Below are 26,590 nucleotides of genomic sequence, written 5' to 3' on the forward strand. Positions count from 1 at the left end.
GTATGAGTTGACAGATTCTAAGACTCGTTGATACCGTAGTCATAGGATACTATACCCTTTCGCGTTTATCGGCGCACAGTTTGACATTTTTGAACATCTATAGCAAGTTCTTAATATCTGCGCCACTGAAATTTCTTCAATATCTGACTGAATATTTCTGCCTCTTATTTTCAGACATTTCTTCATTATAAATAACTGAATCATCTGCAAAAAGTCTGAGACTACTATCAATATTGTCGGGATCGTCGTTAATAGAAAATACGAACAGCAGAAGTCCCTGCACACTTCCTTGGAGTAGTCCTGAGATTTCTTCTACTTTTGTCGATGACACTCCATGCCAGAAAACGTTCTGCGTCCTCCCTACAAACAGTCTTGAACGACTGCAATTTATTTAGCTCCTGTTCTTTGCTCCATATATATTTACGATTTACTAATCTTTGTATGCTCTTACTTTCTATTCTGCTTGGTGTCAGTCCTATTATTCACATTTAAAAGCATGGTACAAACACTTTACTCTTTCTTTCATAATGAAAAAAAAGGAGCGCTGATTTCTTCAAGTTTCCGACTAAATATGTTTGCTTAGATCGGAAATGAAGTATAAAGTCAAAGCTCTTGAATGTACGCTTGAGGTGAGTTAGGTGTATACAATAATTATTGTAATCTTTGAATTTTAATTTAAGCTTCTGGATGACTAAAACTTTTAATTTTCTTAGCCTGTAGCATATCGAGCCAGTGTAGGTTTTCTTTTCGTCCTGCTTTAAATGTATCTAGCAAGTTACACGCGTGGTTATATACCAATTTTAGTTAATTAAACTATATTGAATGTTACAGTTGTAATAAGGCATGTTACATAGAAAAGAAGTACCAGTACTTCTTTCACGGACAGTTAATAAATGCAGATATTACCCTGACATAGTGCCTCGCAGTAGCTGAAGCGAGAGTTCAAGTGACATACAAAAGCACACAATCTACAAATACTTCATCTCCTCAATGAAAGCGAAAGGCTGAATGCACTCCATAAAACCGCAGTTAGTTCTCAGAAATGTTCACCCTCAAGTGAAATTTTAAATCACGAACTAGAGACACTCAGCAAAATATTTTCAAGTAGCTTTCATAATTTAGTTATACAACCCACACACCAAGAACAGTTTTGAAAAAGAAACCTAATACCAATAATGAATAAATGGCCATACATTCAGTTAACCACTCATTAGTGCACTTGCTAAAAAATTTTGTTAACTGCTAAAGTCATTTTTAAAAATATCTGCAAAATACTGTAGGCTGGTGGGATGTAATTTACAACGTAAGCAAACTTGTTACCGTGCAACATGGTGAATACTGGGCTGCTCTACATTAAACAAAGTTAATCTGTCTGTCTCATGCTTTAAAATTTTTTAATGTGGGAAACAGTACCTTCAACAAGCAGCATTCAAAATACAGGATATGCATTAATAAGATGTAATGAAGATTTAAATATATTTTAACCCATTTTAGGGGCGAAAGCCAAAAACGTATACTGGGATAGGAAAGTACACAAAAGCTGTGATATTTGGATGTTTGAACGAGACTGACATTTGACAGCATTGAGGATCATATGTTTACACGTCTTTCTTGGCTCTTAATTGATATTTGATAATCTAATTCCTTGTTGCACTAGATTAACCCTGAATTGCAAAGGGTCATTGCTACAGGAAGTCTGACAGTGTATTCACATTATTAAATAAACCCGATGATTGCAGGGAGCTTGTTCTCGTCGTGGTTCAAGAAAGAACAGTGTCTTCATTCATATTCACAGATAATCTTTGATAAACAACGACATCAGATTGATAACAAACGTTAGGTTTCCTAGAATTTAATTATTACAGAACAACTACCGTGAAACTTACGCATTTTAAGCTAAGTATGAGAAGCTAAAAAGTGAAGACGAAATTTGATTTAGTCTCTTGGCAGTATCATTTCCACCTGTTTACAAATTTGTTTGAGGGTATTATGCAGAAATTATACATTACGTGGACGTATGCTTACAGGTACAGCAGTATTACAAGAACGTTCTTAGTTCATTGCTAGCAAGAGAACTGTATTAATTTCGTGGGGGATGATCCACAGCCTTCAGTTAATAAAGATCTCAGTTACAGCTGCCAAATATAATCTTTTTATTGACTGAAAAACTGCAGTTTTCAGTCATGATTATCCGCAGCCATAAGTCTCAAACAAAAGTATTTGTTGGGCATTTTCTAAGTCACAAGTGAATAATCACCAAATCCGACAAAAACCATTTCATTAACAGGGGAATTATATTTTTTACGTTATTATTGTCCCTCTTGACAGTCGCGTGGCTAATGTGACCTGTCCAGCTTGACAATTAGATAAAAATTGTCATATTCGAAATCGCAGTCGCTAAAAATAACTGTTTTAATATTTGACATTTTTAATTGGAATAATACTGTTAATGACTAGTATTATTAGATATCTCTGTAAAAACGTAGCACTAACATAAAGACTAACAGAGAGTTGCGAAAGTAATCATATTCGCAGAATTAATATGTTTGCTCCACTTTGTGCCAGAGCACATCTCGTAGTCTCCATGAGAAGAAGAAGAAGAAGGAAGAAAGGGAGAAAGCTTAGGGTTCAACGTTCCAGCGACATTCAGGTCGTTAGAGAAGGGGCATGTGGTAGGACTGTTGTAGGGATGGGGAAGGAAATCTTGCGTACCCTGTCAAAGAAATCAGCCCAATATTTTCCTGCAGCGATTTATAGAAACCACGCGGATCTGAATCATCGTCCTCCTGAATGCGAGTCCATTGTGCTAACCACTGCAACACCTCGCTTTGTCTCTCTCTGTGACTCCCCCCAACTTAAGCAAGTATTGTAGCATTTATACCTTCCCTGCTGCTTTTTATTCGATCAAACAACGTAAGCTCCAGAAAATAGACTTTGAGGATTTCCGAGTATCTTCAATTCCTTAAAGTTAGTATGTTAGTATATGTTCTGGGTCACCTGCTACGTGGGTGGTTCAGGTTCGATATTCGACTGTTGCATATTTTTGAACAGAAGTGGATTTTCTATCACCATTTTCATGAGGCGTAAAATGCAAATATGAAAGAAAAATTAATTTTTAATGTTATTTTAGTCAAACCATATTCATTAACATTTTTTATGAAAGACTGATAATTAATATCTTACATCCACACAAACAAAAATCAGTTGCCGCATGTATGAAAAACGGCTCAACCGATTTGATTGATTTTTTTCTTTGTTGGTTTCGTTACTGTCACTGAAAGGTTTATATGAAAGAAGACTTTTTGAAAAAAATGGCTCTGAGCACTATGGGACTTAACATCTGAGGTCATCAGTCCCCTAGAGCTTGCAACTACTGAAACCTAACTATCCTAAGGACATCACACACGTCCATGGCCGAGGCAGGATTCGAACCTGCGACCGCAGCAGTCGCGTATTTCCGGACTGAAGCTCCTAGAACCGCTCTGCCACCGCACAGGCTTTTGGAAAATCCAACTGAATATTTGGAAATTAACATGAACTGCTTCATGTATGAAATATCAACAATAACGAACGATTCGTGAGATTTAGTTTATATTTGTCTATGTTTTATTGTTAATTGTTAAGAAAAGGTCTGTATGAAGGAAAATGTTTGGAAAATTCACAAAAATAGTCAGAAGTTAAAATCATATGTGAAAAGATTACCACTTGACAACGGCTCAATCGTTTTGGTTGATTTTTATAAATTGTTTTCATAACTGTGGACGGTAATGGTCTTATTGGTACGGAAAAGAATATATATATATATATATATATATATATATATATATATATATATATATATAGGGTGGTCATAAAATGTCTGAAACGCTTGTCGTGATGTTGTAGGGCGCCGTTTCGGAGATATTTAGCATTGAGGTTAGCCAATAAGGTCGTTGCGCTCGCGAATTCAAGTTTCTGCTAACCAAACAAAGCACCCGTTGGGTAACACCGCCCTTGACAGGCCAATTGAATGTGAGCGCGCTACGCCCCGATTGGTCAACTTCAATGGTAAATAACCCGGAGACGGCGCAACGTATCGCATTTTTTCCTTAACATTTATGTCTCCGTACAATCTGCCCTACAACATCACGACAAGCGTTTCAGACATTTTATGACCACGTATATATATATAGGGTGGTCCATTGAGGGTGACTGTGCCAAATATCTCACGAAATGAGCGTCAAACGAAAAAACTACAAAGAACGAAACTTGTCTAGCTTGAAGGGGGAAACCAGATGACGCTATGGTTGGTCCGCTAGATGGCGCTGCCATAGGTGAAACGGTTATCAACTGCGTTTTATTTTAAATAGGAAACCCCATTTTTATTACATATTCGTGTAGTACGTAAAGAAATAGCAATGTTTTAGTTGAACCACTTTCTTTGCTTTGTGACAGATGGCGCTGTAATAGTCACAAACATATGGCTCACAATATTAGACGAACAGTTGGTAAAAGGTAAGTTTTTTAAATTAAAATACAGAACATAGGTACGTTTGAAAATTTTATTTCGGTTGTCCCAATGTGATACATGTACGTTTCTGAACTTATCATTTCTGAGAACGCATGCTGTTACAGCGTGATTACCTGTAAACACCACATTAATGCAATAAATGCTCAAAATGATGTCCGTCTACCTCAATGCATTTGGAAATACATGTATCGACATTCCTCTCAACAGCGAGTAGTTCGCCTTCCCTAATGTTCGCAAATGCATTGACATTGCGCTGACGCATGTTGGATCACGATAGTTAATATCTTTTAACTTTCCCCACAGAAAGAAATTCGGGGACGTTAGATCCGGTGAACGTGCGGGCCATGGTGCTTCGATGACCAATCCACCTGTCATTAAATATGGTATTCAATAGCGTTTCAACCGCACGCGACCTATGTGCCCGACATCCATCACGTTGGAAATACATCGCCATTCTTTCGTGCAGTGAAACATCTTTTAGTAACAACGGTGGAACATTACGTAGGAAATCAGCATACATTGCACCTTTTAGACTGCTATCGATAAACTAGGGGCCAATTATCATTCCTCCCATAATGCCGTACCATACATTAACCCGCCAAGGTCACTGATGTTCCACTTGCCGCAGACATCGTGGATTTTCCGCTGCCCAATGGTGCATATTATGCCCGTTTACGTTACCGCTGTTGGTGAATGACGCCTCGTCGCTAAATAGAACGCTTGCAAAAAAAAATCTGTCATCGTCCCGTAATTTCTCTTGTGCTCAGTGTCAGAATTGCACACGACGTTCAAAGTCGTCGTCACGCAAATCCTGGTGCATAGAAATATGGTACTGGTGCAATCGGCATTGATGTAGAGTTCTCAACACCGACGTTTTTGGGATTCCCGATTCTCGCGCAGTTTGTCTGCTATCGATGTGCGGATTAGCCTCAACAGCAGCTAAAACACCTACTTGGGCATGTGGCTGAACACTTCCTGTTTCCTTAAATAACGTAACTATCCGGTGAACGGTCAGGACACTTGGATAATGTCGTTCAGGATACCGAGCAGCATACATAGCACACCCCCGTTGGACATTTTGATCACAATAGCCACACATCAACACGATATCGACCTTTTCCGCAATTGGTACATGGTCCATTTTAACAAGGGTCATGTATCACGAAGCAAATCCCGTTCGCACTGGCGGAATGTTACGTGATACCACGTACTTATACGTTTGTGACTATTAGAGCGCCATCTATCACAAAGCGAAAAGAGTGGTCCATCTAAAACATTCATATTTCCTTACATACTACACGAATATGTAATAAAAATGGCAGTTCCTATTTAAAAAAACTCAGTTGATATTCGTTTGACCTATGGCAGCGCCATCTAGCGGTTTCCCCCATCAAGCTAGACAAGTTTCGTTCTTTGTAGTCTTTTTCGTTTGATGCTTATTTCGTGAGATATTTGGCCCAGTCACTATCAATAGACCACCCTGTATATATATTCAAAATTATATATATTCTAAATTGTAGCTGAATACAAAGTAGAAAACAAAACACAGACTATCATTGAGCAAAACGTGACCAACACGATCTCCAAGGTAAAGTTCTGTGGGAAACTATCAGAGCGCTTGGAAGTTCGCACAGGTGTCAGACAAGGCGATAGCCTTTCACCTCTCCTTTTCAATCTAGTATTAGCTAAAGTAATAAAAGAATGGGAATATCACAACAGGTGCAACCTTAGGAATCCTACAGATTAAATGATTGGTTTTTGCAGACGATTTGGCGATTGTCACGAAAGGTATAATCGAAACAAAAAAAGCTATTGAAATACTACACGAAATCGCTTCCAAAACTGGACTACACATCTCTTACGAAAACAGACTGTTTATGAGCACAAAGAAACTCTCATCTGTGAACACGAAGTACCGCACGATTTACAAAACGGCAAACTTCAGATACCTCGGTGGAACACTAGAAATGAGCGGACATAAGAGAGACTCGTACGAAGAAAGAAAACTAAACTGGACAGTGCATACAAAGTAGTATGGATTCATTACAACAAGAAGCCTGTCTCACAAAAAGCCAAACTACGCCACTACGACATGTTGGTGCTCCCAGAAGCACTGTATGAAGCAGAGACCACACTACTCCTAGGGCATACACGTATCAGACTACTAGAAAAAGTAGAACGGAAAATACTTAGGAAAATATTTGGCACAACTAACAACAATAGAATATGGATCACGAAACCTACAGAGGAACTATACAAACATACGAAGACAATCACAGAAAAGATTAGAAAACGAAGACTACAATTTTATGGACACCTATGCAGAATGCCATCACACAGACTGACCAAACAGATCTTTGACTGCGTAACCACAAGAAACAACAAATAAGTGGCAGAGGTAAGAAACAACCTGAACCAACTGAACATCACATCCGACACAATAAATGACAAAACAAAATTCAGAAACATTATTAAGAAAAGTAAACTACATGAGATACACTGTGACAAACGAACAGGCGTAAAATGGACCGAAGAACGCAAACAAGATCACAGCCGGAAGATGAAAGAAATGTGGGTAGCCAAAAAGGCAACCAAGATGAAGCCGAAGACATGAAGCCAACAAGAAGCATGGATAGAGGACTGGAAACAGAAACACAGCAAGCGAATGAGGGAAGTTTGGGCAGCAAGGAAGGCATCAAAAGAAATTGGCCATGTAGTTTAGTCTAACTGCGTTCTTTCAAGGCAAAACACCAATAATAATAATATTGTTATATATGTACTAATGTAACATATAATGCGGAAATGTAAACGAAAATCGCGAAATTTTCTTTCTTTGATTTAGTTCAAATGCACAATGCTGAAAATAAAATTTTTGATCATTTACCCAGGAATACAGAATGTCTGGCAGACAACCAGATTCAGACATATGACAATCCCCAGGTTCCTACACTCAGCAAAAAATGTTTTGAAACATCCCCGTTCCCAGAACTCCTGAAGACAGACGTTGACTGTTCAGAGATGTCACTAAACCCGCCCAAAGATGCAAACAAATATGCATGAGCAGCACCTATTAGACAGATGGGGTCCGACAGCCGATTAGTTTCAGTCACTGCACCAGGAAGGAGGTACACGGCTCGTGTTGTCTCTAGTTCAACCATGCCTAGACGCCAATACTTCCGGTTCGATCATGTCCGCATTGTTACTTTGTGCCAGGAAAGGATCTTAACAAGGAAAGTGTCCAAGCGTCTCGGAGTGAACCAAAACGATGTTGTTCAGGCATGGAGAAGATACAGAGGAACTGTCGATGGCATACCTCGATCAGGCCGCCCAAGGGCTACTACAGCAGTGGATAACCACTAGCTACGGATTATGGCTCGGAGGAACCCTGGGGTAACGCCACCGTCATGAATAATGCTTTTCGTGCAGCCACAGGACGTCGTGTTACGACTCAAACTGTGCGCAACAGGCTACATGATGCGCAACTTCACTCCCGACGTTCATTGCGAGGACATCCTTGCAACCACGACAATATGCAGCGCGGTACAGATAGGCCCAACAACATCCGAATGGACAGCTCAGAATTGGCATCACTTCTCTTAACCGATGAGTGTTGCATATGCCTTCAACCAGACAATCGTCGGAGACGTGTTTGGAGGCAACCCGGTCAGGCTGAATGCCTTGGACACACTATCCAGTAACTGTAGCAAGGTGCAGGGTCCCTGATGTTTTGGGGTGGCATTATGTGGGACGACGTACCCCGCTGGTGGCCATGGAAGACGCCGTAATGATTGTACGATACGTGATTGCCTTCCTCCGACCGATAGTGCAATCATATCGGCAGGGCATTCGACTTCACGGCCCCATCGTGCACATCTTGTGAATGGCTTCCTTCAGGATAACGACATCGCTCGAGTAAAGTGGCCAGCATGTTCTCAAAAGATGAACGCTTTAGGACGTGCCTGGGATAGATTGAAAAGTCTGTTTATGGACGACGTGACCCACCAAGCACTCTGAGGCATCTACGTCGAATCGCCATTGAGGAGTGGAACAATCAGGACCAACAGTGCCTTGATGAACTTGTGGATAGTATGCCACGGCGATTACATCATCAATGCAAGAGGATGTGCTACTGGGTATTAGATGCACCGGTGTGTACAGCAATCTGGACCACCACCTCTGAAGTTCTCGCGGTATGGTTGGTATAACATGCAATGATCAATAAAAGGAGAGAAAATGATGTTTATGTTGATCTCTGTTCCAATTTTCTGTACAGGTTCCGGAATTGTTGCAACCGAGGTGATGCAAAAGTTTTTTTTGACGTGTTTATATGCCAAACAAAATGATACGTAAGTAACAATACAGGCTTAAACTGTCACGACTCTCTTAACAGATGCAAATGTTAACAACAACGTAACGAAATGAAATGATAGTATGGCATTGTTGGCTGGGAGGCCTCATTCGGGGGAGCTCGGCTGCCGTATTGTCAGTCCTTTTTAGGTGACGTCACATCGGCGACTTGCGAGTGAACGATGATGAAAACGATGATGAAGGACACATGAGACTCAGTCCCCTGCCGGGAATCGAACCCGGGCCCCCTGCGAGATAAAGCTGCCACTATGCTGCGGAGGCGGACAACGTAATAAAATCATCCCATGTAGGCTTTCACGGCCGGCGTCTTCATCAGTAAACACTTCCGGGCTAAATTGCCGTGGTCGATCTGTAGAACTTCTTCTCCCTGACGTTTTGTTCTCAACTACGGAGAACATCTTCCGAGGTGAGTGGACGAAACGTCATGGAGAAGAAGTTCTACAGATCGACCACGGCAATTTAGCCCGGAAGTGTTTACTGATAAACGTAATAAAAGTCACGTACTCACATTAAATCATTTACAGCATCATGTTATGTGAAATATGAAATCAATATCGTCAGGTGACAAGACTATGAATTATACCTGAAAATAAAAGTATAACATAGCTTAGTTATGTGACACATTACTTAAACCACATATGATACAAAACGTAAATCGTTCACATTTGTACAGAGTTACCTGCTTTCATATCGCAACATAAATTACATCGTCAAGCAACACTGAAGCTCCAAAGAAATTGGTATAGGCATGCGTGCTCAAATACAGAGATATGTAAACAGGCAGAATACGATGCGGCAGTAAGAACCGCTTACTTAAGACAACAAACGTCTGGCGCAATTGTTAGATCAGTTACTGCTGCTACAATAGAACCTTATCAAGATTTATGTGAGTTTAAACGTGGTGTCGGCGCAAGAGCGATGGGACTAAGTATCTCCAAGGTAGCGATGAAGTGAGAATTTTCCCATACGACCATTTCACGAGTGTACCGTGAATATCAGGAATCTGGTAATACATCAAATCTCCGATATAGCTGCGCCCGGAAACGGATAATGCAAGAATGGGACCAACGGTGACTGAAGAGAGTGATTTAGCGTGACAGAAGTGCCACCTTCCGCAAACTGCTGCAGATCTCAATTCTGGGCCATCAACGAGTGTCAGCTTGCGAACCATTCAACAAACATAATCAATATGGCCTTTCGGAGCCGAAGGCCCACTCGTATCCGCTTGATGATCGCATAACACAAAGCTTTACGCTTCGCCTGGACCTGTCAACATTGATACTGGAATGTTGATGACTGGAAACATGTTGTCTATTATGACGAATATCGTTTCAAATAGTATCGAGCGGATGAACGTCTACGGATATGGAGACAACCTCATGAATCCGTGTCAGCAGGAGACTGTTCAGGCTGGTGGACGCTCTGTAACGGTGTGGGGCGTGTGATGTTGGAGTGATATGGAGACACCTGGAGTGTAGTTGGAGTGATATGGGACCCCTGATACATCGAGATACGACTCTGACAGGTAACACGTACGTAAGCATCCTGTCTTATCACCTGCATCCATTCATGCCCATTGTGCATTCCGACGGACTTGGGCAATTCCTGTAGGATAATGCGACACGCCACACGCCCAGAATTGCTACAGAGTGGCTCCAAAAATGGTTCAAATGGCTCTGAGCACTATGGGACTTAACTTCTAAGGTCATCAGTCCCCTAGAACTTAGAACTACGTACACCTAACTAACCTAAGGACATCACACGTATCCATGCCGGAGGCAGGATTCGAACCTGCGACCGTAGCGGCCGCGCGGGTCCAGACTGTAGTGCCTAGAACCGCTCGGCCACCCCTGCCGGCGGAATGGCTCCAGGAACACACTTCCGAGTTTAAGCACTTCCGCTCGCCACTGAACTCCCCAGACACGAACATTAGTATATCTGGGATGCCTTGCAACGTGCTGTTCAGAAGAGATCTCCACTGACTTTTACTCTCAGATTTATGGACAGCCTTGCAGGATTCATGGTGTCAGTTCCCTCCAGCACTTCTTCAGATATTAGTCGCGTCCGTGCCACGTCGTGTTTTGGCACTTCTGCATGTTGCGGGGGCTCCACAATGTGTTAGGCTGGTGTACCAGTTTCTTTGGCTCTTTAGTGTATATAAACACTTCTAGGTAATGTACACTTCGATATTGTAACCGTAATAGGCGTTCACACCGTGAACAGATTGGTACCACATAGAACCGGCTTCACTGCTGATCACTGTCTACTGGTACAGCCAGTGATTGTCTTATGGGTCTACACATACCGATAGTGGCTAGTATCTTACAATCACTAAGTCGTACATCGCCTATTATGATAAATGCACGTGACAATCATAACGATTGTTCTGTATGTTGCATATAACAGCAACTTACACGTGTTAGAATCACACTTGAGGTGAAAGAAAAGAAAATGCGTGGAAATAACGTCTGACATGTACTCATAGCCACTAGCGTGAAACGATTTTAAGTCACATTCATATGTACACTGTTTCCGTTTTACCTTTATAAGACAGTTCTCATAGATAAAAAAATAAAATCTTTGCCTTGACGAAATCTCTATACGCACACCATCCAGACACATTTATCTGACCGCCTGTCAAAAGACTGAATGACAACCGTTTGGAGCGCATATTGCAGCGAAATTTGAAGGTAGCGACAGCGAGGTGAAGCCATGCCGACTCGTTTGCCGTGTCTAGCTGCGCTAGGTTTCTCGGCTGATGATCGGTGTTACGAACAGCCCGATCGTGCTAGGCTCGCAATTTATCGATTGGCTTTAAGACTGGTGGTTGCCTGCCATGAGAGTCCGGTAGACTCATCCTGGTGCTCTTCAAGCCAACCACATACACTGCGAGCTGTATGACACGTTGCACTGCTCCTCTGGTAGATGCCGTCGTCCCAGGAAAAAACACACTGCACGTACGGGTGGACATGTCCCCCAAGGATGGATGTATACTGGTGCTGGTCCATTGTGCCTTCCAGGATGACGAGATCAGAGAAAGCCCTCCGGCCTGAACCCTTCCGACAATTGTTGCAGGGAGTCTGCTTTCAGACGTTTCACGCCTTATAGCCAACAGTCATCTGTCCGATGGAGTATAAAACGCGATTCATCTGAAGAGGCTACCTGTCGTTATACAATGGACTTCCAGTGGTGGTATTAGCGTGAAATTTCAGTCTTAGTCGCCGATGAACTGCAGTCAGCATCGGTGCATAAACCAGGGGCCTGGTGCGGAGGCCCATAAAGTTCGCTGAACGATCACTGAGAAGGTACTCTGTGTGGGCAGTTGCTCGACAATCGCATGTCTATTCGCCCGTTCACTACTCCGCACATGTCGTTCACCCCTGTCATCTATGGCCCGTGTTGCGTCTCAGTTGGCTTGGCGCCGGTTTTGGATAGCACCATTTTGCCTCCAGGGTATACTCTGATCACGTCATCACGCGAAGAGTCAATAAACGTAGCAGTTTAGGATACGCTTCCATCTCTAGTCGGAAAACCAATGGTCATACCCATTTAAAAAAAAAACTGGCTCTGACCACTATGTGACTTTACATCGATGGTCACCAGTCCCCTAGAACTACTTGAACCTAACTAACCTAATGACATCACACAACACCCAGTCATCACGAGGCAGAGAAAATCCCTGACCGCGCCGGGAATCGAACCCGGGAACCCAGGCGCGGGAAGCGAGAACGCTACCGCACGACCACGAGCTGCGGACATCTGTGTAACAGATGTAAAACACTGAGTTCAATAGACGGATGGTTGTTTTAACATTTTACATGACATACTAACGCTTCAGTTACGTGTAATGCGTGACTAGTTTAGGATTTTTCACAGATACAGAAGTTGTAGGTTTACTATTCGTTCGTGTTTTGAGCTACAAGAGCTTAACGTAGACGGACTTGTGTACAAAACGACCATGTTAACAGAAGACACAAGCATCAATTTGTTTCCTTATGAATTTATTTATGTTAAAATTTGAATAACTAGGAAATCTGCATTAGTTGAACGCTTCGTACAACATGATTTTAAGCGAACATACATCTTTGTGGCTCCGAAAATTCCTTAATTTTCCATGCATTACACTCAATTGCTGCTTTGGTGTGCTACGTGAAATGTTAATGTAACTATTTGTCTATGAAACTGAGCGTATCACATCTATTCTACTGTTATGTGTTCAGAAACACGCCTGGGCATGTATTTTACGTATCTGTCTGGCTTTCCTTATGGAAGTTACTGTACCCAGGAAGCAGTGCACATGTGAATGTGACTTAAACTCATTTCACACTACTACATGTATGACGATGATGTTCGGTTAGTGGTCCTCTCAGCGACGCAATTATCAGGGCCCGTGTACATTCCCAATCTTTTCACTGTCCAGTCTCGCCATTTTTCGGTATGATCATGAAATGATGAGGACAACATAAACATCCAGTCCCCTGTCGGAGAAGATTACCGATCCACCCGGAAATCAAATACGGGACATCGTGGTGAAGAGGAAGCAACGCTAACCACGAACAGCAGACCTAGTACGTGTAAGCCATTACTTCTATGACTTTAGTTTCCTGTCTCCGCAACTGTGATTGTAACACGTGTAGGTTGGTACTGTATTCAAAATATAGAACATCTGTTATTACTGACGAATGTACTTGTCATAGCAGGCGTAGCACAGCTTAGTGACCATTAGTTGCTAGTCGCTAGAATAAATTACTTTTATTTCCGTCAGTGATCACAAAACGTTTGGTCATTAAACCTTCGGTCACGAATGACCATCTTCAGACTGTTTTTTTTGTCACATGTTCTAATATATTGAGGCCAAACTGTCTTTATTATATTACGAAATGTTATAAAACAGATTTGAAGATGCTAATGACTGGACATAACCAGTGGTGTAAGGGCCAAATGTTTGGTGATAATTGACAGAAATAAAATAAATGTTTTCTACACGTCGAAGTTTGTGGAATTTGTCACCATCGATGTTTGTAGACCCCTAAGACAATCTTTGGCTCTACCAGTAGACAGTGATCAGCTGAGCAGTCGGCTCTATGTCGTGTGAATCTGTTCACAGTGTCAACGCCAGTTATGGTTACAATATGGAAGTCTACATTGCCTAAAACAGTTTATGTAGCTTGACGACGTAATTTATATTACGGTATGATAGCAGGTAACTCTGTACAACAGTGAACCATTTACGTTTCTATCATACGTGGTTATCGTACTGTGTCAGATCACTATGTTATGGTATACTTTTATTTTCAGCATATAAATCATGGTTTTATCACCTCACGATCAAGATTTTACATTTTGCCTAACATGATACTATAAACACTTTCATGTAAGTTCATGACATTTTTTAAGTGTGTTCACATTTACATTATTTGACAGACTCGTAACAGTTTATTCCTGTAATATTATTTATGTATTACTTCACTTGGTACATAGGAACTTGATGATGGTCAGACGTCTGAAACTCGTTGTGTAAATAAAGAATGTCACCAACGTTAATATGACGTTTTTCAAGCACATAAAAGCTACTGAACACTACCTCCAGAAAATATATTACCAAATATGGTTTCGTGAGAACTGCATCGTCTTCCAAGAAATTCGTTAAAACTTCTTGAACAATTAGAATAGGACCTTCTGCAGTCTTGTATGCTATTTGTTTTACAGATCTATTGCATTTTCCGTGGCTAATTCTCGCATTTGCTTCCCTACCAAGCGGTGTGGCGCAGTGGTTGGCAAAGTGGACTAGGATTCGAAGAGTAACGATTCATACCAGCGTCCTGAAATCCTGATTTAAGTTTTCCGTGAATTCCCTAAATCGCTTCCAGCACCCAAATCAGATAACCAACCATCCGTTTCCCTTTCTAACGATTTTGCGTGATCGTTTCTTTTCATATCGTTCTTTAGTGTTACCCTGAATGCTTATACGATTTAACGGACTGAAGATGTTTACCATTAATCCGTTAGGCAGATAAAGTCGGATTCTTTCTCTTTTTCACGGACTTTATCTTACAATTATCATCATTAAAAAAGAGCAGTAATTGATTACACTAAAATGAAACTACTCAATACAATCCCTTTACGACCGCCAAACGTCGATAATTTCCTCCTCACGAGAAAGTCATTAGCTAACAGGCCTATAGTATTACTGATCCAATCTGATAAATCCTTTATGTGTATTGACGAAATGAGGTCGGACTACGCTTTCCTGGAGCGTACCTTTGTTACTCTCTTAGTAACATTTGTCGTCCAGTATAGCGTACTGTGTTCTATTAATAAAATATTCCTCGAGTCAGTCAAATAAATGCGAGGATACTCGGTTTTATCATACCTTGGTAAATAGTCCACGATGGGGTTCATAACTGAGCCCCTTTCAGACATTTGGGAATAGAGAACCTGCATGTTCATCCGCTTTTATTATATGCAAGATATCGTGTATCAACACACCGAGTAGTGTTTCACACTTGAATTCGTGTTAAATGTCTGAGAGAAGCTTGTTTTCCTAAAAGATTATCACGGTATCTGAGCATAGAGTATACATTAAGATCCTGTAACAGACGGGTGTCAGCGGTATTTGTCGGTAATCACGTAATTTGTCCCGGCCATCATAGTCAACCTCGCAATGTTACGTAGAGTAGTTGCTTTCAGAATCAATTTAAAAAAAAAGAAAAATAAAAGAAACGAAGTAGGTATGACAGACTTACGTGTCTGTTTGGATTGTAATTTGTTGAAAAGTGCAGTGAAAGTGTATGTGTGGTAGAATACTGATTTAATGTTCCTGTCTTTTGTATGTCATGAAAACGTTTTCATCTGTTGCCAAGTGTTTTTCTTCGCATCCTCTGGTTGTGTACTTTTCTCGTTCGCTGTTTATGCAGAATCCCCTTTTCCCTGCAATAGGAAACAGCGGGTTCGGCTTCCAGCACCTGCGCCTGTTTACGGCGGAACTGCTCGGTGATTGAGACATGTTTACAGTAGACGTTTAAAGCTGCTTTCAAACATTCCGGGAGTTAGACAAACACCGCCTTACGCACCTTGTCTGAACGCAAACATGTTTTAGGTGCCAGGCTGCTATACTTAGACACAGAGCCTTCCTGTTTCCCCTGCACTTGAACCTTACGGCAACGAATTACGACAAGCAATAGCTACGATGGCTGAGGTCTTCAGTCCCTGCTGGTTAACGGGGTGATATCTGTGGGTGTTCAGATAAGCTATTCATGTCTCCTCTTCTAAAACGGTAAGAATGAAAGATAGAGGTAATAAGAGTAAACTAGTAATAAATCACATAAGAATCTCGTGCTAACCAGGATATTAAGGAACACTTCCATGAAATCATAAAACAAAGCCAGATAATTTGACTACGATATAATACTGCCTGTGTGTCGAGAAGTACTATGCAATGTTCCTTCTACTTCTCAACAACACAGGCACTGTTATGTCGATGTCAAATTGTCTAGCTTTATTTCATGGTTACTTGGGAGAGTTTCTTAATAATCTGTTAAACGAATATATCCAATCTTAACTTAACACACACACCTAAAGCTCTTGTGCAGTAAGAATTAGAGGTTTACAGTATGTACTAATGTGTTAGTAAATCAAATCATAGACTAAAAAGATAATATCCATGTTTGAAGTAATTGTGTTGGTGCGACTACGATTGATAAAGGAGCGGGATATCAGGCAGGAATTCGATTATTTTAGCCTCAGGTTTGTAGAAGTGTTGGCTGGAGGCGGATGGCCAACAATCGAACGCCACGAGACAACTTCTAAGAGGAAAAAAAAGTTCTTAAGTGGTTGTCCGAGAGCATGGATCTACACGAATGTCTATCTCCCGAAGAACTTTACAGGCAACAATATTTTTAAATCATTTATATGGCCGTCCAATGGCCAAGGTATCGAATACTTGACAAGCCTAGCGTGAAGAAACAGATTTCAGATCTGCAATTTCGGTTACAAGTTGCTGAGTGGGGACGGGTTACTCCTGTAACCGAAATTGCAGATCTGAAGATTGTTCTAGTAGAACCGAAACCAGTCATGTGAAAAAACATTTTGCAATCAAGACGGATTATACATAACATTGCATATATAGTGATTGCGGTATCCCCGCTGACATTGTCTGTTTTCGCAAAAGAAACAGATTTACTTGGAGAAAAATACCCACCTGGAAATTGAAATAAGAACACCGTGAATTCATTGTCCCAGGAAGGGGAAACTTTATTGACACATTCCTGGGGTCAGATACATCACATGATCACACAGACAGAACCACAGGCACATAGACACAGGCAACAGAGCATGCACAATGTCGGCACTAGTACAGTGTATATCCACCTTTCGCAGCAATGCAGGCTGCTATTCTCCCATGGAGACGATAGTAGAGATGATGGATGTAGTCCTGTGGAACGGCTTGCCATGCCATTTCCACCTGGCGCCTCAGTTGGACCAGCGTTCATGCTGGACGTGCAGACCGCGTGATACGACGCTTCATCCAGTCCCAAACATGATCAATGGGGGACAGATCTGGAGATCTTGCTGGACAGGGTAGTTGACTTACACCTTCTAGAGCACGTTGGGTGGCACGGGATACATGCGGACGTGCATTGTCCTGTTGGAACAGCAAGTTCCCTTGCCAGTCTAGGAATGGTAGAACGATGGGTTCGATGACGGTTTGGATGTACCGTGCACTATTCAGTGTCCCCTCGACGATCACCAGAGGTGTACGGCCAGTGTAGGAGATCGCTCCCCACACCATGATGCCGGGTGTTGGCCCTGTGTGCCTCGGTCGTATGCAGTCCTGATTGTGGCGCTCACCTGCACGGCGCCAAACACGCATACGACCATCATTGGCACCAAGGCAGAAGCGACTCTCATCGCTGAAGACGACACGTCTCCATTCGTCCCTCCATTCACGCCTGTCGCGACACCACTGGAGGCGGGCTGCACGAAGTTGGGGCGTGAGCGGAAGACGGCCTAACGGTGTGCGGGACCGTAGCCCAGCTTCATGGAGACGGTTGCGAATGGTCCTCGCCGATACCCCAGGAGCAACAGTGTCCCTAATTTGCTGGGAAGTGACGGTGCGGTCCCCTACGGCTCTGCGTAGGATCCTACGGTCTTGGCGTGCATCCGTGCGTCGCTGCGGTCCGGTCCCAGGTCGACGGGCACGTGCACTGGCGACAACATCGATGTACTGTGGAGACCTCACCCCCCACGTGTTGAGCTATTCGGCGGTACGTCCACCCGGCCTCCCGCATTCCCACTATACGCCCTCGCTCAAAGTCCGTCAACTGCACATACGGTTCACGTCCACGCTGTCGCGGCATGCTACCAGTGTTAAAGACTGCGATGGAGCTCCGTATGCCACGGCAAACTGGCTGACACTGACGGCGGCGGTGCACAAATGCTGCGCAGCTAGCGCCATTCGACGGCCAACACCGCGGTTCCTGGTGTTTCCGCTGTGCCGTGCGTGTGATCATTGCTTGTACAGCCCTCTCGCAGTGTCCGGAGCAAGTATGGTGGGTCTGACACACCGGTGTCAATGTGTTCATTTTTCCATTTCCAGGAGTGTAGATACGATGTGATAGCTCTATAACCGGAAATAGATATTCAGTTTTTGAAAACAGAACTTTAAGCCCTTCATCTATGATACTATAAAAATGCATGAAAGACACTAAAGATGTTTTGGTTTCTAAGAATAAAGAAGTTCAAGAGTTATTCGCTAATGTTGAAGCTTCGTTTGGACTTGGGCTTGCGTGCCCAGCTTCAAGCTGCCAAGCAGAACGCAATTTTACTGCTCTACGACAAGGGAAGAACTACCTGCGCTCAACAGTGACGCAGCAGAGGCTCAACCACGTAGCATATCGCCATATCGCCGACCGGATTAGCTGCGTGGTCTTGGGCGTAATGCCACGATTCGCGTCCTCCCTCGTTCGAGTCCTCCCTCGGGCATGGGTGTGTGTGTTGTCCCTAGCGTAAGTTAGTTTACGTACTGTGTAAGCCTAGGGACCGATGACCTCAGTAGTTTCGTCCCATAGGAATTAAACACAAATTTCCAAATTACGTAGCAGATCGTAGTGTGCACAAATTGCTGTTGGATCAAGTAGACTTAAGAAATTTTGCTAGATTATTTATTTCCGATTTTGACAACAGGAGAAATGTATTAGCATCACCACAGGATGAACATTGTAAGGTTATTTTCGCTTAGGTCTTAACTTCGTATTTAATTATTGTTTCTGACTTTCTACCTTTGTTCCTACTTTTCACAGTTTTCCATTTGCGTTTCTAAAAGCACTTTAGTTTTTGAAAAAGTGACTAAGTAAAATCTTATAAACAATTCTTCATTTATTTGTATCTCCAATAAAAATAAAGCAAAATTTAGTTTGATAAAGTGTTCAATTTGAAATAGTTTCCATGCTTCTTTAGGACATTATAATCAAACACACACTGTCAATAAATTTAAATGTTTACGTTAAATTTCTTTTTATATTCGGTAGTCGCAAAATACGTTTTAATTCAGGTGTAAAATGACACGCTTTAGGAATTTTAAATGCCACTGAAATAAACGGTCCCAACTGTTCGACAACGTCTGTGGCGGCAAGTACCGTAGCGGCAAGTAAGTATACAGCGAAGCACAGCGATACGAAATGTAAAATAGACGCAACTGAAAGGCAAAGACGCTGTGGTGACGGTGACCTGATTCCTTCAGGTCCTAGTAGTGGCTTTGTGGTGGCTTACGTGATAGCAACCAGTGGTTTAGCAAAAAAGGAACTAGCCAAGTTTTTATCAATATTCCTGGTTTGTAGACAGAGTATTCTGCCAGCCACGAGCTTCGAGCGGCGACCTACGACGGTCTACAAGTCTACGACCCTACATGGTTCAACAACTCACCGCCTCCGGATTCTGCCGTTGATAGCAGCGGCACTGTCATTGCCGCTTAGTCAAATGCTGACGACGTAGTGTCCTCCAACTGTTGCGACACCTGCAGACCTACCTCAGCCGCTGCCGACTTCCCATTCTGGTGGTCTGCAGTACGACCCCTGAGAAGTGCAACTGCTCAGACGCCATCATTCGTGTAGACGAACTCGTTGTTGACCGTCCCTGCAAGTGCGGGCAGAAACTGTTGCTGGTGTGTGTCGTCTCATCCACTCTGGAGCACGGTGTGGTTCTGCACGCCTCGGTGCGGCAGCGGTTTCTAGGCTGCACAGCTCTCAGCGACCTTTGCGACCTTCCCGCGTCGCTCTAACCGGTCGCGCGACGCTTCGAACTGCCGGCCCGTCTGCTGACGGTCGCAGTCCTGGGGCGTTGGATTCTCTATCGTCACGGCTGTTGTAGTTTTCTGAGCAGTAAAATAATTTTTAACAATGATGTTTTCGTGACGATAATGGTTACCAGGCATGTACCAACACGTATCCCACCCAGTATGATGAATTACTCTCCTTATGACTTTTCCCAGCATGGTTCCATCACCTAGCATAGACAACTGCCACACTGTTCTCTGTACTGCTATGTATTTCCTCAATCGTGTAAGGGTACTGGGACATCTCGGACCCTTATAGAACTAAAAAGAAGGAAATGGACACCTGTGTCTTTGGAAATCTGTCGTAACAGGTAATGCAGTATAAACATGTGATTGTAATAAATACGAAGATAGCTGAGACGTTGGTCTTAGAACTCAGATGTGAATTCCTTTAAAGAATGACAACATCAAGAAAATGTAGAAGATCAGTATACAAATCGATGTCACATTGCGGAAACGGCTCATTGCTCCACATAGAAGCGAATCAGCACGTTTAAACGATATTACGTGAAAATATCTCGAGAGACACTCTCAGATTTTCTATACATGCAATGTAATCGCAGCTCCTAACAACCGCTAGCTGTATACTTCGTCGTTCTTGGACCACCATCTACCCTCATGGATACTATAGAGTGGGAAGACATTTTAATCGGAAAATCACTGACAAAAAAAAAAGTCACTTGACGTCCACCCAGACCAAACGACGAGAATAATAACGGCCAAAAGGAAGGAAAGGCGACCGCTCGCCTAAAGCGTGATATCCGTGTTCGAGTCCCGGTTCGGCATAAATTTTAACTAACGTCATTTCGTTATACAGTTGACTGTTCTTCGTCGTCGCAATTACGAATACAGTACATTTCACTTCAGCTGTCACCGTAGAGCCTGTTCCTTCGGACATGCTTGCATTTTTTGTCAACTGAGACTTAAAAAATTCAAACTGCTTTTGAAAAAATATTTCTCGAGGAGGGAAGGCGGATCGGACATCCTTCCCCTTCCCCTCCCCCCCCCCTTTGGTTGTGACGCACATGCTTGACATATCAGCAGTAGTCCCTGATGTATCTTAACTTGGCCAGCCCAATCAGACCTGCTCCTTGCATTAGCCTTTTATAGTGTCTCAGTTTTACCCAGCCGTGGCAGGTAAATTGGCAGGAACGCAACAGTAGTTACATCGATAAGACTTCGTTGACTATGACGGAAAGCACTGTTGCCAATATTCTATTCTTTTGCTACACTATTGCTAAACTTCAGTTGTGAAACCATGGTAACACAGGGGTCCTGGATCTCGTAAAGGAACCTAGCTTGAATGGGCGAAACGTGTTTCCGTTTCAGGCAGCGTGAAGTGGACGTAAGGAAACGCAAGAGCAAGCCTTAGCGTTGTAACACATGGTTTTAAAATTTGTACTCTTACACAATAGTTGATGCAGGTCTACAGCGGAGTTCAAAAGTGAAGAAACTACTAGAAATCTTATTGTACTTGGAGATTTCGGCACCGACGAAAGGCGAAAATGTGGAAGTCACATGATGTAAAATTTGGATTCCTTTTTCAAGTGTTGTAATGAATGCTTTGTCCTCTCCATATGTACCAGATGTTGCAAATAATTGTAATACGTCTATACTGTGTAGAGATACTGCAATCTGATGCTGTTTAATAAACATTCACTTCAAAATAATCTTGTTAACCATCTGTATTGTAAGCGGCACTGTAATGAAATACACTTAACGTTTTGGTTCATGTCAGAGGAAACTTGATACCACATATTTCTTTCGCGGTCACCATAGTAATAATTTCCATCACTACCCGTGGCTCTACCCTCCATTCGATCCCTGCGAAACCTTACATTTCAGCAGGATAATGCAGAAGCGCATGTTGAATGTTCTGTACGGGCCTTTCTGGATAGAGGAAACGTTCGACTGCTGCCCTGGCCAACACATTCTCCACATCTATTACCAACTGAAAACGTCTGATCAATGGTGGCCGAGCAACTGGCTCGTTACAATACGCCGGTCACTACTCTTGATGAACTGTGGTATCGTGCTGAGGCTGCATGAGCAGCTGTACCTGTACACGCCATCCAAGCTCTGTTTGACTCAATGCCCAGGCGTATCAATGCCGTTATTACGGCCAGAGGTGGTTGTTCTGGGTACTGATTTCTCAGGGTCTATGCATCCAAACTGCGTGAAAATGTAATCACATGCCAGATCTAGTATAATGTATCGGTCGAATGACTACCCGTTTATCATCTGTATTTCTTCTTGGTGTAGCAATTTTAACGGCGAGCATTGTAACAACAATATGACTACAAAGTATTCTGCCTTGTATAAGCGGCAAATAAGAAGTTTCTGTGTAAACTTATAATCTTTGTGGTACCCATTGCACACAAGAGGAAGGTCGTACGACTCTGCTTCTATTCTAGAATCTCAGCACGATTGTATCTGGTAGTCAGTCACATGTATACGCATGTAGTCGTGCGATTTCAGTGTGAGGGCTTGCATTGTTACAGTCGTATTGGGACTGATGACGCGATGTCGTTCGACGTCGGGTAACTGAGAGTCGTACTATTGCGCCTCCAGCGTGCGCGCGTTGGAAGACTCCAAACTTCTACGACAGCTGCGATGGCCCGCGCCCAATTGCAAAGCATTTCTGGGTCCAGGGATGCTTATAACTGCCCGTCGTCACACCTGGCAGATATTTTATTCGGTCTCGTATCGATCTAAATGCAACGGTGACTTCACCACGTGCACCGCGATGAACAGTGTATTCTGAAAGTTATTGCTGAATCTGGAGAATCTCCTTAAAAAGGCCCCTTCTCTGTGTCATTTAGAACGTTGTCGTTTGCTATTATTTACAGTACAGCATTCACACCTACTATAAACACTATAAACATACGACTAGTTTCAAAGAGATTGTGAAAGTTTTATATTTTCGTCCCTCTCAGGTATTTACAATATTTTTACATTTTTATTAAGATTATTATTACATATTGCCACGTATTTGCTTGCCATATATCGGTATTAAGCAGCAACAATGTGTCCTGCAGTAAAAAGTAAACTTTGTCTGCCTCCATAAAACAGAAAAAGTAACTCGGTATACGCTTATAATGGGTGTTCATGTTCGCACTACATGCTCGCTGCGCGTATCAAGCCTATTTAAATGAGGTACAATTAGCCAGCAGTATGCATGAAGTGTATAATCGATGATGTGTATGTCATGGCACATTATTAAAGTCATGAATGTTTCTGGTAGGATACTGCACACCAAAATATTCACTCGTGCTTGGTGTCTCATTAATATAAGATTTCTACATGAAATAAATTGATAAAAGTCATGATATACCGACATTTTTCGAATAATACACTCCTGGAAATTGAAATAAGAACACCGTGAATTCATTGTCCCAGGAAGGGGAAACTTTATTGACACATTCCTGGGGTCAGATACATCACATGATCACACTGACAGAACCACAGGCACATAGACACAGGCAACATAGCATGCACAATGTCGGCACTAGTACAGTGCATATCCACCTTTCGCAGCAATGCAGGCTGCTATTCTCCCATGGAGACGATCGTAGAGATGCTGGATGTAGTCCTGTGGAACGGCTTGCCATGCCATTTCCACCTGGCGCCTCAGTTGGACCAGCGTTCGTGCTGGACGTGCACACCGCGTGAGACGACGCTTCATCCAGTCCCAAACATGCTCAATGGGGGACAGATCCGGAGATCTTGCCGGCCAGGGTAGTTGACTTACACCTTCTAGAGCACGTTGGGTGGCACGGGATACGTGCGGACGTGCATTGTCCTGTTGGAACAGCAAGTTCCCTTGCCAGTCTAGGAATGGTAGAACGATGGGTTCGATGACGGTTTGGATGTACTGTGCACTATTCAGTGTCCCCTCGACGATCACCAGAGGTGTACGGCCAGTGTAGGAGATCGCTCCCCACACCATGAGGCCGGGTGTTGGCCCTGTGTGCCTCGGTCGTATGCAGTCCTGATTGTGGCGCTCACCTGCACGGCGCCAAACACGCATACGACCATCATTGGCACCAAGGCAGAAGCGACTCTCATCGCTGAAGACGACACGTCTCCATTTGTCCCTCAATTCACGCCTGTCGCGACACCACTGGAGGCGGGCTGCACGATGTTGGGGCGTGAGCGGAAGACGGCCTAACGGTGTGCGGGACCGTAGCCCAGCTTCATGGAGACGGTTGCGAATGGTCCTCGCCGATACCCCAGGAGCAACAGTGTCCCTAATTTGCTGGGAAGTGGCGGTGCGGTCCCCTACGGCACTGCGTAGGATCCTACGGTCTTGGCGTGCATCCGCGCGTCGCTGCGGTCCGGTCCCAGGTCGACGGGCACGTGCACCTTCCGCCGACCACTGGCGACAACATCGATGTACTGTGGAGACCTCACGCCCCACGTGTTGAGCAATTCGGCGGTACGTCCACCCGGCCTCCCGCATGCCCACTATACGCCCTCGCTCAAAGTCCGTCAACTGCACATACGGTTCACGTCCACGCTGTTGCGGCATGCTACCAGTGTTAAAGACTGCGATGGAGTATGCCACGGCAAACTGGCTGACACTGACGGCGGCGGTGCACAAATGCTGCGCAGCTAGCGCCATTCGACGGCCAACACCGCGTTTCCTGGTGTGTACGCTGTGCCGTGCGTGTGATCATTGCTTGTACAGCCCTCTCGCAGTGTTCGGAGCAAGTATGGTGGGTCTGACACACCGGTGTCAATGTGTTCTTTTTTCCATTTCCAGGAGTGTATATTAGTACATTTTTAATTGGTGGTGTTAGTGTACAAAAGACGTAATAAATTGTAAATTTGTTGTCCGCGGTTAAATGTTCTAGCCTGCAGCCTTTGCTGTTACACATAGGTATCCGATCCTGAATGAATTCTCAAAATATCTTTAAAAAGTTTTGATGTAAAAAGTTACGCAGTGAATAACGACTGGAGATAAGTAGTTTAGGAAAAAGATAGGCTTTGATTGGAGCTACAGATGACAATGGGAGTAATGTGGCATTCCCAGTTCAGGTTGGCCATCTTTAGTGGCCATCAAATTCTGAACATTCTGACAGAACCTCACTTGTTAAAGTGTGCGATTCCCTACAGTTCGTAGGAGGTAGCCGCCACAGAAACTTATATAACTCTTCGGCATGTTAATTACTTCTCAGACGCCTTTTTTAGGTTTCCAAGAGTGCATGGCGTCAACGGGGTCTTACACTATCGTGCTGAACAGCAATCACTTAACCAAGAAGAAATCTGACGGCAGTAAAGAGCGCTGGACAGTTGGCTAGCTTCCAGCCGGCGAACATGGTTCGCCTGTCACGTTCGCACCCACTGCTGGTCCGCCTTTCTGCAGGGTTCGCCATTGAGACAAGAGCGGATTAAAGAATTTTACGGACGCGGCAGCGTAACTGTTACCCTTCCCACCCCTGTCAGTCCTACTGTACAAACTAAAGGATTAGAGATCTCCACCTAGTAGGCGGGTGGCATGGGTATCAATGTATATTTCCGTTGTGTTCCTGCTTATTGCATAGGGATGTAAATCAGTTATGATATTGATTATGAAATATTTATGTTTACAGAGATTTTTACAATAGTTCCTTTTGTTTCGTTCAAATCTGTAAACCTTAAATACTGTGACACCATAAAAATTATTCGTTTAGCATGTTTGCTCGTCAGTGGAATGTCATTTTAAAGTGGACAAACCAAATCGGTAAACAATTTTAGCAAGTGTTGTAGTGAGAAAGCCATAACGTTTTCGCCCTAGAACTGATGGTCATTACTGATATTGGTCCCTACTTATTTGAATCCGTCCCTCTATCCTTTTCACAATCAATAGTTACCTGCGTCCTTTTCCAGTGTCGCTGAACCAATGGCTGCGCGAAAGATTCTAGATAAATATGGACAAGATAAAGGGAATGAGATAGGCTTAAAATTCGTAGAATGAGCCTTTCAGATAAAGGTGGCCCTCAGCCGACATTTATTAAGTTACTTGGTACACATTTTTAGACGGCATTGTTTCAGGCGTTTGAGGTGCAGCAACAATTACTCTTTGGTCTGAAATAAGGACTTGCAGTTAGTCATTTAAGTAGGATATTAAATATCGTCTATTAGTTCCGCTAAACATAAATGCTGCCCTAGCTTTCATGACGAATATCTCGCTTTTGTTACTATCATCACTTTGATAGTATGCTCGTTAATTAGGTCCTTATGATCATACTCTTGAAACGATCGGATCTGTTGGTAGCCATTGTCGGAAGAATTATCTGACAATACATTTATTGTTTCTCCGTGAGGATATTTTTTCCTACCACCGAAAGTGTAAGAGTAGCTTTCTCAGTCGGCATTACGCAAATTAATATTGTACT

This window comes from Schistocerca gregaria, chromosome 5 (assembly GCF_023897955.1).
Source record: "Schistocerca gregaria isolate iqSchGreg1 chromosome 5, iqSchGreg1.2, whole genome shotgun sequence".
Lineage (NCBI taxonomy): Eukaryota > Metazoa > Arthropoda > Insecta > Orthoptera > Acrididae > Schistocerca > Schistocerca gregaria.